General features: G+C 33.7%; 1 protein-coding gene across 8 annotated transcripts in view; it reads right to left on the reverse strand.

The window, feature by feature from the left end:
• Positions 1–13,089, reverse strand: part of mast4 (microtubule associated serine/threonine kinase family member 4) — a 199,723-nt gene that overhangs the window by 48,623 nt on the left and 138,011 nt on the right. The window lies entirely within an intron of this gene.

The raw sequence follows: 13,089 nt of genomic DNA on the forward strand, positions 1-13,089 counted from the left end.
TGCAGGAGATGGATTGCAGTATAATCCCATACCTAACACTGATGAGTGTGCAAGTACAAAAAGTCTTGGAAAAATTGAAAAAAAATGTTCTTAAGAAATGTGTCACACTCTGGTGTTATATGCAAGTACAACATGTGAATGCATCATGAAGAACTGATACACAAAAAATAGAAACCTATTAATTTAAAAACATAACGTATCTACAGTACGGCAAATTAACAACTGTATGCATGTGTGCGAGGGGTTTTGAAGTAATTGGTTTTCATTAGCCAACAAATCGATCAACACAACATGCATCACCACTTACATAATTACTTGGATTATTTTTCCTCCCTGGGTTGAAAAATAAATACAGTTTCAAAACAGGTGCACATATGATTGTTTCTTTTTTACTTTTAAACCATAAAGATGTTTTAAATTTAACTGAATACAAGAATTTCCCTAAGGATTTTCATTAAGTGCTGCCAGGGCCTGTCTCCTTTCATTGCCCTGTGTCAACATACTGAATATTTACAGATCTGTTTGCACACCATGCCCTGTTAGAATTTCACCAAAAAGACGGACGTATCAGCAGAAGAATGCGTTTAAAAACATATTATTTGAATACATGATGTTATTACAGTTTAATAGCTTCCAACAAATGTCTCTTTTGCACTGTGTTCATTTTGAAGCTACAGTAAATAGAGTACATTAAGCAGTAAGAAATGTAAAATCTAAAAGCCTTTTGGATCCAGGTAATATATTGTTGAATCAATTTCTAACAAAATGTTAGCCACATAGAAGCCAAAAGTGCATAGAGAATGAGCTGGTACTAAGTAATGTATGTCACAGGTAGAAAATGAGATATACAGGTACAGTATGTGTTCTAACCCATGTCTAATTTGTATAATTCACTAAACACTAATCTCTCATTAATACATCTAATTTTGCATAAGTAAACAAAATATGTAATATTCCACTGTATCCTTCAGACCATAAACCATAATTCAGTTTATAAAAGTAGAGACAGATACAGTATCCTTCCTCTGAGGAGCCATTGTTTTAAAATACAGTATAAATCGGCATATAAGTGCTAATGCTATAAATGTACATTACAAGTACATTGCTACTCTTACATTCACAATATTATATACAGGTTATAAAATATACCGAACAATTCCGCAAATTAGAATGGATATTGTGACTATCCAGAAAAGAGGAATCTTTTGTAAAATGTTTGGGGGGGGGGGGCAGAATAAAGGAGGAAACAGTACGAATGCAAGATAGGCAAAATTTTCTAAATTTTGATTTTACAACTATGGGAAATCTCCATCTGGGTCTTCAAAAGCCTGTGCGCGCACACAGTTTATAGTCATGAGCCGCATTAACAGCCTTGTCATTATGACTGATTAAACAGCTTCCAACATCAGGTGACCCTGTTCTTAATCATCATTTGAATTATTAATTAGCTTGTGTCAGCTTACACTGAGCTCAGATTTTTAAATATAGCAATCAGAAATATAGAAATATGTTCTACCACTTAGAACTGAAGCCAGGATTTCTATGAAATAGAAGTGATCAAATAAGGCCACTTTTCTTGCCTAGTTGCTATGATACAGGTTGAACATTTGTGTTTGACTATAGAAATAGTATATTAGAGGATAACAGGTCTTTTCTACTAATGCAGTAACACTATTACTTCATTTAACATCACCATTATTATTCACTGGGATTACTCCATGAGTAATTTACAACTAGTGGGTGTCATTTTAACGTTATTAGCGTGGATAAAGGACTTTATTTTTTTGGCAGAATTATCTACACCATTAAGCTGTGAATACAAAACTCATTAAAATTCATTCTGTATGGTGGGGATGCTCCAAATAGTTCCCCTTACTTCCTAATGTAAGAATTAAGAAGAGTAAAATGAAAAAAAACACTGTTTACTAAAATGAATACTTACCAAACCTACAGTACGAATTACTCTACATCATTTGGTAATGAGGACAAACTGAGCAGGCGACATCACAAAATTAATTTCTGTTGAAAACCCAATGAGTTTTTCTTTGATCACGTTTTTATTATCCCTTCTAAAATAAGAGTTACAACCTTATTTACCAACAAAATTAAAAGCTGCAATAACTCCAATTGAAAGAAAAACATTTTGTAAAGAACCTGCTGCCCTGGTTTTTCAATAAAACACTCAGTGCAAACGAATGTCTTACCGTCTAACTGTCCTTTTCCACAGCTTGTGCCACTTAGCATATCCTGTGTATTGCATTTCTCCAAATAAAGCTAGCCAAAACTGGAACCCAACACTTCAAGACTTCCTCCTCCCCAAAAAAAGTATATTGGTCCATTCAATTACAAATGTCTAGATTGCCTTCAAAAGAATGTTCAGTGTTTTTTTAAACAAGAAACACTCAATTACGCTCAGCTAACAAAACTGCAACATTCACAGTCTGTACTTCCCCTGAAGGACAGAGGCTGTGAACAGCAGTGTGTTTTAATAACATGCTTACTGTTCACAAAACAGATCCTCTTAGTTCCCAATAGGCTACACTGGATTAAAATGAAAAATTAAAATATGGCATTGCATAAACAAATTGCTCAGAACTTTATGAGTAACCACTTCTGAATTTATAATAGACAAAGTTTTAGCTAAGAACGTAAGGGAGCCCAGGGAGGAAAATAAAAAATCTACATCAATGACAAAGCACAAAATAATGCTTCACTCTCTAATCCTGTACCTTTCCAAATGAGAGACCAGCAGCTGGACTTGATTAAATATTTCAGGATTTTGATGAAAGTGTACTATGTTAAAGGATAACTTTAAGACAGAGAAACCCTAAGTGTTAAAAGCATATCATTAAAAAAACAAACTAAAAATTTTGTTTTGTAGTGTAAAACAGTCAAGCTAAAGTACTTTATTTACGAAGTCTGCCACATCATTTCTAGCCAATATTTATAACTTAAAATTCCAATTTGAAATCAATAAAATGATTTTCTTGGTGATTTTCAAACAAATTAGTGGAAACCTTAAAAAACGGGAGTCTGCATATTATGTTATGTACAGCAAACTAAATTTGATTCCATTGAACAAAGAAACCTTTACTGAGAAAGCACTGTGTTAAAATAACTAAAATTAGGGCTCATTCAGTGCTACTGTTTATAGATGATCACCGCATCTCCGAAAGGGAAAAGGCCAATTAATTATCAAAGACATCATGCTTAAAAGACTCCTGATCCTCTTGCCCATGCCAGATTATAACTGATACCCTTCTTACATCACTGGTGTCTGTTGACCTAGAAAACCAATACTGCCTGTTGCTGACATGCGTTTTAAAAAATGCAGTTCCTTCTTTGCTGTGACAATGAACCCTAACTTCTATTTATCTGTGTATTTCGTCAGTGTCAAATGTTCTAGCTCTTAAATATGAATATAATCTAGGGCAGTGTTTCACAGTCAACTACATGTAAGTAGGGAGAACTTTCGTGCTTGGATTTTTACCAAACATGAAACTTCTTGTTTCCACACACTTTAAAAAAAACAGCCCTTTGAAAATAATTTCTATTTACTGTACATACAGTATATAACTTTTGGAGGTGGCTGAAGTGCAGTGTACATATATTTAATTGAAAAAGATTTTTGATGTTGTAAACAAGGGCTTGTCCTCAATTTAAATTTTTCCTTTAATGGATTTGTTTTACGCTCAAGTTACAGGTATCAGGTTAGGAGCTACAAATTAGTTACAGATAGAGAACGTTTAACCAACAGTAAGAAACTCACAGACAACATTATTCCTCTAGTCCTCAATTACCATCCCACTAACAGAAAAGTAGAGATAATTATACAAAAAAAAATCAAATGCTACAGCAGCCATTATTAAACCACCACAGAGAAATGTCTCGCAGAAGGCCCAAGAACTTACATGAATACGTGGTCCATTTATAAAGCTTTTGAAAAGCACTTTTCCATTAAATAAACCAAGATGTACCACCTGCAACTACATCAGTCTCTCCACAGAAATCAAGGCTTTAAATCCTGTCGCCACTGCAAAACATTTATGCATGTTTAAAGGAGCACTTCACTTCACTACCTGTAAAAATTAAAATGCCGAAGGAGCTAAAAGGCCACTCATGGAACTACTGTATACAAACATTTAAATTAATCTTACAGCATTTTTTGTTTCCTGACACCTCAATAATGATAATCTCATGGCTGAAGACATCATCTGTGGAGTGAGTCAGTGTTATGGAACAAATGCTTCGCACAAACAAAAGAAGTGAGAACTGATCTTCAAACTGAGGACACTGGGAACATCTGGTGTTATATAAAGTAATTTTTTGAACAACACAAGCTATAGTTATATTTCATTCCAAACATTTTAAGAATGACTTTTAAATTATTTTAACCTAGTGTGCAATATGAAAATCTTTTATGAAAGTAGTTTCCCCAACTTTAACAAATTAAACAAAACAAAACACAAACCAAAACAAATTTCTTTAACAAAATTAACTTATTCATTCTAACCAAATTGTGAATACTGTAGGCAGTGAGCTACTTTCAGGCAAAGTATTTTTTTTATGATGAAGATCAGCATTGCACTGCTTTTATATCAAATTGTAGCTTAGTACATTAGCATTTAAATTACGCATGTTTGTGGGAGTGATTAGTATTTTTAAATTTAGCTTTACACATTGATTTCCTTGATTTTATCAAATCTTCACTTAGGCTTTGATTTCATAACTGACAATGAACAGAATTGTGATGGTGTAGAAATGAGTTTATGATGGAACAGCATTGCAAATTATTTTGGAGTTATATATATGCGCAGATCACTTAAGAGTTTAGTCACAGACAAAAGCTTAAGAAACACTAATATTTGACACTGATGCTATTGTCAACCTCAATATCACATTGCACAGTATTCTCCTGAATTCATCATTTTTGCCATGGGTTGTGACTGTAACAGTGGTACAAGGGTTTACAATGATTTGTCCTCCTTTTTATACTGAGTATAGCAAGAAAATCAGAGAAAATAATATGGATATCATCAAGCACAAAATATTATGCAACCAGTTCTGCACAGTATATTTACAGCTTAACCAATGTAGTGGATATCAGTCTTGTTTCTAACAAATATCTACAGCATATGGGGATGCCATAAAGCCATTTTCTGCACATTTGTGTATATACTATACAAGTACAAATCTTTATGAGAGTTGTACAGTATATTAGCTTAATGGAGAAAGAACAATTGTACAGTACAAAATGAAGGTGAAGAAAATTCTTTCCACAGTTGTTGGAAAGAGCACTGTAGTATTATGTACTGTATTCCTAACACTGGGCAGCATAGACATTTTTAGCTACTTTCACCAGATTTGTCCAGCGTGTAAGAATGTGCACATCACATTATGTATATATGTGCACATCACACGTATTTCTACACTTTTCTTCAGTCTTTTCCACATGTTAGCAGTTTAAATGCATATACTGTGGATATGCTTATTTAGAAAATAACTGCATAAAGATACTGAGGTTAATAAAATGTTCAGCTAAGGTGCCATACACTTTCTTTAAATATACAGTATAAAGTATAAGGTTGAATTACATATAGTAATACACAGCAGGAGACTCCTAATGAAGACAACAGAGAACCTGTTACTTCACTGCACTTTCCTACTCTTTTGAAATTCACAGCCTTTTTGCTTCCTATTTCAAAATATTGCTTGACTCTCTGTGATCCATGTAGCTTGTACTGTATATGAGCTTACCTCACAGATAAAATAGAATGAAACTTTATAAAGCAGGCCATTCTGCCCAGGTTTTTAGTTGCTAGATGCCTGTATAAATCCATTAAATTTATCTATTTAAAGTATGCTTATTCTCTTCTCACACCAGAAGAAGGTTCCACAGCTGAAACGTTGTGTTTTCTTCTCTTTTCAGCATGGAATAAACCCATTACTTATTTCTGCGTATTATTATTTAAAAAGACAGATTCCAGTGAATCAGATCCCAAAGTTGTTTTTTATGCTACCAGCTGAAATCATTACAAAGTGCCACACATCTGCAGTCCAAAAGGACAGCAAATTACTTGTTTGATCACAGGCATTACAATAAATTGAGAAAATTTGAAAGGAAATAAAAGGAGGAAGGCAAATTAGAAATTCATTTAATTAAATGTCCACACAATTTTGTTCCTTAATACGAAGCTGAGAATAAAATGGCAACAAATCTGTCCTGTTTCTCAACGTCAAAAAGACTGCAGTTTAACTGTACAGGTTCAAACTGAAGCTGTCCTTTTGTCCGAATGCACCAGCAATCGATCAAATGTCTGCAGCTCCCTAGAGCTGGTCTTTTTGGCCCTGCGGCACAAAGAAATGACTTTCCAGAGCCCTTGTGATTTTGATCTTAATGTCCCTACTACAAAGATCTATTGACACTTACAGTACTGAGACCCCTAGATTTCAGACAGCTTTTTTCTACTTTGTTACAATACTTTTGCATTCACATCTTACATTAGTGCTCATGCTCAACTGGCCACTGGGAAAATTAGCCCTGGTGTGAGTAAGAGAGTGTAAGAGAAAATGGGAGGCATCCTGTCTAGGGTGGATCCTGCCTTGCACCTGTTGCTTGACCCCGAAATGGATAAAGGAGTTAGAAAATGAATAGATAAATCAGAAACATTTAATAGGACATCAATGGATAGTAAATGTATAAATAATAGAATATTTATTAAACCTCAATATATAAAACTTAGTCTTAATCATGACTCAAACTGAAGTTCCTGTGGATCTCACAACATCATTAAAATAATCAGAAATAGTTATAAAATAATATACAGTAGTGATGGCCTGCTTGTAATCTTTTTAGTATCAAGAATTTGTATCTGGACATTTAAAAACTAATTTACATAACTGGTGACCCTGAATATAGTTAAATACAATTGCATATACATTTTGTATAGGTAGTTAAAAAGTATATATACTGTACATTTATTTAGACATGAAAAGCATATCATCAGTCATGCCTGACATGAGACAGAACACTTATGTAAAACATATCACAATCTTTTTTACAACATGATCCCCTTTCCTTTTCAGAAACAAATCTGCAAGTGTAACTGGGTAGAACCTACACAGAAACAAATGTTCTTTTGCAGTAGGAATTACAGCTCTTATTCCACACCACAGCTAAATTCGCAGATATACATTAAAGATTGAAAGTACTTTAGAAATTCCAAAATTAATTATATCAAAGTACTACAAGCAGGACTGTAACTCAAGGCAATAATGCATATTTGGAAGATTAATGTCCTTTCTTGAACTGAATTTAGATATCTACAACAAGTCCATGACTACCCTAGGCTGTAATTTAAAAAAGATGCTAATTAAAACCACAGATATCCCTTTCTATGGACAACCTGAACATAGAGTCTTTTGGTTATAAAACTGTTTAAAACACTTACATTTTATTGACTGAAACAGACAAATACTGTAGGAAAAATTGCTTTAAGATGATAGCTTTCCATCACTATAAATTTGGAATGATGATTTATAACCACGTTGTCAATAATGCAGATACAGTACTTTGTCACTGTCATTGAAAATCTAAAGCAACAACGAAAGGGTGTTAAGGTATTGTATACAGTATACACTATGCTTGAGTGAATAAATGTTAGGACACAGTTTAGCAATCTTCACAGTTTAAACATGTAAACAGAATACCTTCAGTAAAAAAAAAACAAACAAGAAATTTGATTCCAGTGATACCATTACACAAGCTGCCTCAAAATCAAACAACAAATCAAACACTTTTAACCACAACTGTGGGAAATTAAAATGTCTATGTAGATATTTTGGCATGTACTGTACTGTATGTTGATGCAAAACTGAAAATACTAAAAGCATCTGCTTCATGAATGACTGAACAACTCAAGATTTCAACATTACTTGAGAATATTTCAGGATATCCATTGCGACATATTTGAATCTCCTGTGAATTCCTGTAACATTGTTAAACAGCAGATTACAGCTGATCTTGGCTCCACATCCATACAAATGAAAGTCAATTACTCTCGTAAAACACTTATAAAAGTACTAAAAGACAGTCCTTTGCTGGACAATCCTGTAAACACTGCATTTTGTTCCAAAGAAGATTAATATGGTCTGACACGTTTCAATATATTTTGAAACTCTTTTAAAAAAGAAAACAATAGATGCTTATCATACAGTATGTTTATCAAAGACAAGGAAGAAAACTCAAAACAGTCATTAAGTGCTTCATACACTGAATGTCACATGTGGCTGAATCATTCAGACAACAGGAAGTAAGGTCAGTGACATCAGAAACCATAATGTCTCAAAATTGTTATCTTTAAAAGAAAGTACAACTTGCAATAGGGCTGTTCTCCAACCTGAATATGAAATTCACAGGAGAATTTCACATATAGCATCATCTTAGAAATAACATACAGTACAATAATGTTCTGCAAAGTGCAAGTGCATAATCAGCAATCAATTTGAATGATATACAAGTATGAGAATAACAACATGAACTTTGAAATGAATGAGGGCATATAGTAGCTAAACATCTCAAAAACAAATAATGCATTAAAATCAACCAAGATTCTACAGAGGAACCTAAAAAATTATTCAGTAACTGAAAAACAACACATACAGTATGCCAAATTAATTAAATAGGCCTACTTGAAGATTGACAGTAGGGATAGTAAGATTGGAATGACAGTATTTCCCAACACTGTCTACAGGCATGTATCTGACTGATCGGAGATTCAGTTAGTATTCTACAGGCAGATACTGTGACTCACTAACCCAGTTGCTCAGACACAAGCACTGCGAGTTGAGTCTTCTTCTAGCAAGGACTTATGATAAAGACTCAGGCTCATCAAGAACCAGGATGGACCCAACGCAGACTACACAGGGTCAGAGAGATTTCTACAATACAAAAAAAAAGGTTTCATAAATATCCTACAAAAAACTCAAATTCAATAAATTGAACTGAATAATTAAACTACAGGGGGCACAATGGATATTGTATTAATAATAATTTCTGAATTAAAAAATGTAATCTGGGAATTGTTTTAAAAGGGTATCTATACAATGATATGCTTATCTTTATTACAGAAATAACCAAAAGGACTGCTCCCAGGGGGAGGACTTGAAGCTAGCCCCTGTCTGCCCCCAGGATAAATCCTGTATTCCTAAAGTTTTAATCAAGTTTTATTTTGACTGACAAATAAACTGGATAGAGCATAAGAAAATTAGGATCATATCTAGAACATGAAAATGATGTGTCAACAACATATTTTTTAAAGGTAGCTTCTTTAAAATCAGGTTTTTTTTATAGGTTATGCTTTTGCTACCATTATGTACAGTACCTCTCTGCATCATCTGCTGGGTGTTTGGATAGTCCTTTTATTCTATCATTTTTTTTTTTGCTGAGTTTGTTTCAACTTCTACAGTGTTTGCCAATCCTCCTCTTTTGGTATCATACAGTATCTTAAGTTGACAGGAACTTTCACACCAGAATCTAAATCACTGATATAAATTGTAAGAACAGTCCTAATATAGATCCGAGTGGCAGTCCTGTCATTTTACCATCTCAGCAGGAGCAATCATCCCTTCTTCTCTGTAATTATTTAACTATTAAGCCATTTTTTTCAAATAAATATACAGTATCACATGCTCTGTGTCTGTCACTTACTGACGTTGCTTACTCATAAGCTAGATGATCTAATTTAGTTACAATTATTGTTTCTACAATCTAAAACCCTGATATGTAGAAGTAATTTTTTTGGTGTATAACCACTTGGTTTAGTTTTGTAAATTGCCTATGTATAAAATATATTGTCAGTTACTCTAGAAATGATATTTCTGAATTACATTTCACTATTATATAATTTAATCACATTTTATACGCAGTGTAAGAGTGCAACTAATATTTGTACCAGAATATTTGGTCTTTTCCCAAGGCATATAACATTGTCTGGTTATAAACAAAAAGCTTGTAATTTGAATTTATCCAATGAGTTAGTTGTTTATGGAAGAGAGTAATGCAATATTAATGTAATCAAGCAATTGTGTCAAGAAATATTTCAATAAGCGGTTATTTGTTAATTAATTTTATTGTATGGTGTCTTAAAAGGCTAAAATGTGTTCTGTTCTTCCATACTTCAGTGCACAAACAACCTCTAAACTACATAACTACAGCTTTCAGTTTTGATTCTGAGCAACACTGCCAATAAGTAAAATGTTATATGAAGTGCAAAAGCCTGAGGACAAAAGTTGATGTTCAAGTTCTCTTTAATCAGTTGCTGGATATAACAGAATGAATATTACATTTGGCACTGTAATTGCAGTACAATGTAGAAAGCAAAGTGTATGCATGGTTGTCTGGTAACCTGAAGCCCTTTCCAAACTTCCTCTTCACTATACAAGTGAAGAACAATGGAACAGCTTGTATACGCCCTATTGATTATTTTTCAACCTCAGGCAAAGAAAGGACTGACTTTCTCAAACGTCTGCTGAAATTTTCCATTCTCTTCTACTGATTTATGCAGCCACTATTTTGTGGAGATGATGCCAAGTTTCAGTTGTCAATGTCGCATCTTCAAATATATTCCTAGACACTTATGACTTTCATTTCCAGAGCGGCTGAAGTCTGTCTCATACTAACACCTTGGCAGACAAATGAGTCGTTCAGTTCAGAGGACTGTAAACGTCAATTTCTTAATCAAAAAGGAAAGTATTTTCCTCCTTTCTTGCCTATGATATGACTGGCAATTATAATACAATGTTAAATCTTGTTACAGACTTGTGAATTATCTGTGTTCTACTAGCCAAACAACAATGTGAAAATATGAAAACAAATGTTCACTTACTCCGTTTCATGTTGAATCTCTTTCAACTTACGGATCCATACATATTCTTAATCAGAAACTAAAGCACAAAATAATCAGTATAAAACCCCATCATCTACAGTATATAATAAGTAATGAAAACACATGAAACTTCACATACTGTAGTTTTTTTAGATGTATACCCATACCAATAAAGTGGTCACCAAACAGAATAAGTGCAGATCTGATTTAGACTCATGACTTAAATGATGATTTATGGCTCAGTGCTCAAAGATTATCTTAATAAAATTGAATGAAACGGAAACATCATACAGTATATAATTTACCCTGATGCTCATTATGAAAGTAAACATGACCATTAACCTGTCCATGAAACTCCAGATATGACTATTTTTTAGAGAAAAAAACTCATTCTTTTTTAAAGTAACCTGATATTAAAGTATATTTTGCATGATATTTAAGCACGAGAAAGAAATCTTTAATGTACGATGGCACCTAAGTGTGAAGACCAATACTTTTTTTTTTTACACTGGTCAGTGTGATACATTTATTGGTCACAGTGTCAGATGAGTTTAACCCCAAATACACTGTAAGTGACCCTGAGTTGTCATGGTTTTGTTCCCACCAGAAGATATCTCTATGCCAGATCAAAGTCATCATAATGTAAATGCAAACCAACCTAAGGCTGGTTCATACAAACGGGGTGATTCAAAACATGCCTTAAGCATGCATTAAAACTATTCAGATCACAACGCCTATTTCTTTGTCATATTTTTTGATGATATTTTTTTTCTGTGTTCTCCCCTAGCAATGGCAGGCTGTCTCTGTTTTTGGTGTTGACCAAATGTTACCTTTTTCAAATGAATACACAGTTAAAGAAACAGTCTTTATTATACTGTTAATATAATAAAAGTCTTCTCCACTTTTATAGGATACAATAGCAAGCTGCTATTTTTCCACCTTTGTGTTTTGGGTAAGAGTTGAGCCTTTCTTTCAGAGGGGTGAATATGATGTCTGCTTGTGTGTACTTTAATTAAGAGGATGTGTGCACACAGCTAAGCTAACCTACACTAAGATAGCTCAGTGACCCTACAGTGTAAATACAGCTACAAAAGTTGTAAAGACCCTTGCTATCAGTCAAACCTAAGCCAACTTTGGTCTAGGTTCACAGTACAGACACAGTATCAATGTGATCAATCTCATGTCAAAGCAGGGATTTTACAAACTGTCAAGTTTAGAAAGGAATTAGACACTTAAATATAAAAACAGAACCAGAATCTGGAGGTGCCTTTGTGCCAGCTCAAACTTAAAGGCAAACCAACCTAAAACACCATGTCCTGTAAAATATACCCATAATAAATTATGTTGTGGACTACAAAGAGAGATGTTAAAGGTATACAATTTTACAATTACACCTATGGATCCCAAAGTATTCTGCACAATTAAACCCCAACAATTACGAATACAGCTCAAAATGGTGGGGAAGACACTTGTATCTATGTTTGACTTCCACTCCATTTTTAAACATATAAAGGTACATCTATTTTTTGTCTGACCATTAAAATGTTGGCTAGTAACTTGTGTAGCCACTTCTGGAAGCAACACAATCCTTATATCGGTGACATACCTTTGACATACCTGTTTGCACATACAGTCACATAAGATTCTGTACCATTCCTGTACAAGCTTGTCCAGGCTCTGTGGGAAGACTTCACAATATTTCTGTTACAGTAACTGGTCTCTTGAGTCCTAGATGTCCCTTGTCTCCCAAGCTAATCCCACATAGGCACAATTGGGCTATTTGTGAGCATGTCATGTCTATTACAACAAAAGATAAATATTGGATCAAAGACATGAAACTAGTACAGAATGATAGAATGGTTCCCAGGTAATACTTATTAATACAAACTACATCTAATCCTGATAATTAAAAATACGAAATCCCTTACAAGAAAATGGCAGGTTACATCTTAACTTGTTAATTCTGTTCACTTTACAACAAGATCTTTCCATCAAAACCTACCCACACAGTATGGATAAAAGACAAATGACATACATACTGTACAGTACATTGTTTTAGAGGAATACAGCAATATGTATTTGAAAGGGAATTTATATGTCATATTATTGTTGTTTCCCTTAATTTAAACAATAAAGCAAAAACAAATGAGAACATTGCTTACAATGAGTGCAATATTTAGGTTAATTATTTCCACCCAGTTTC

Source organism: Atractosteus spatula, chromosome 3 (assembly GCF_055471065.1).
Source record: "Atractosteus spatula isolate fAtrSpa1 chromosome 3, fAtrSpa1.hap1, whole genome shotgun sequence".
Classification (NCBI taxonomy): domain Eukaryota; kingdom Metazoa; phylum Chordata; class Actinopteri; order Semionotiformes; family Lepisosteidae; genus Atractosteus; species Atractosteus spatula.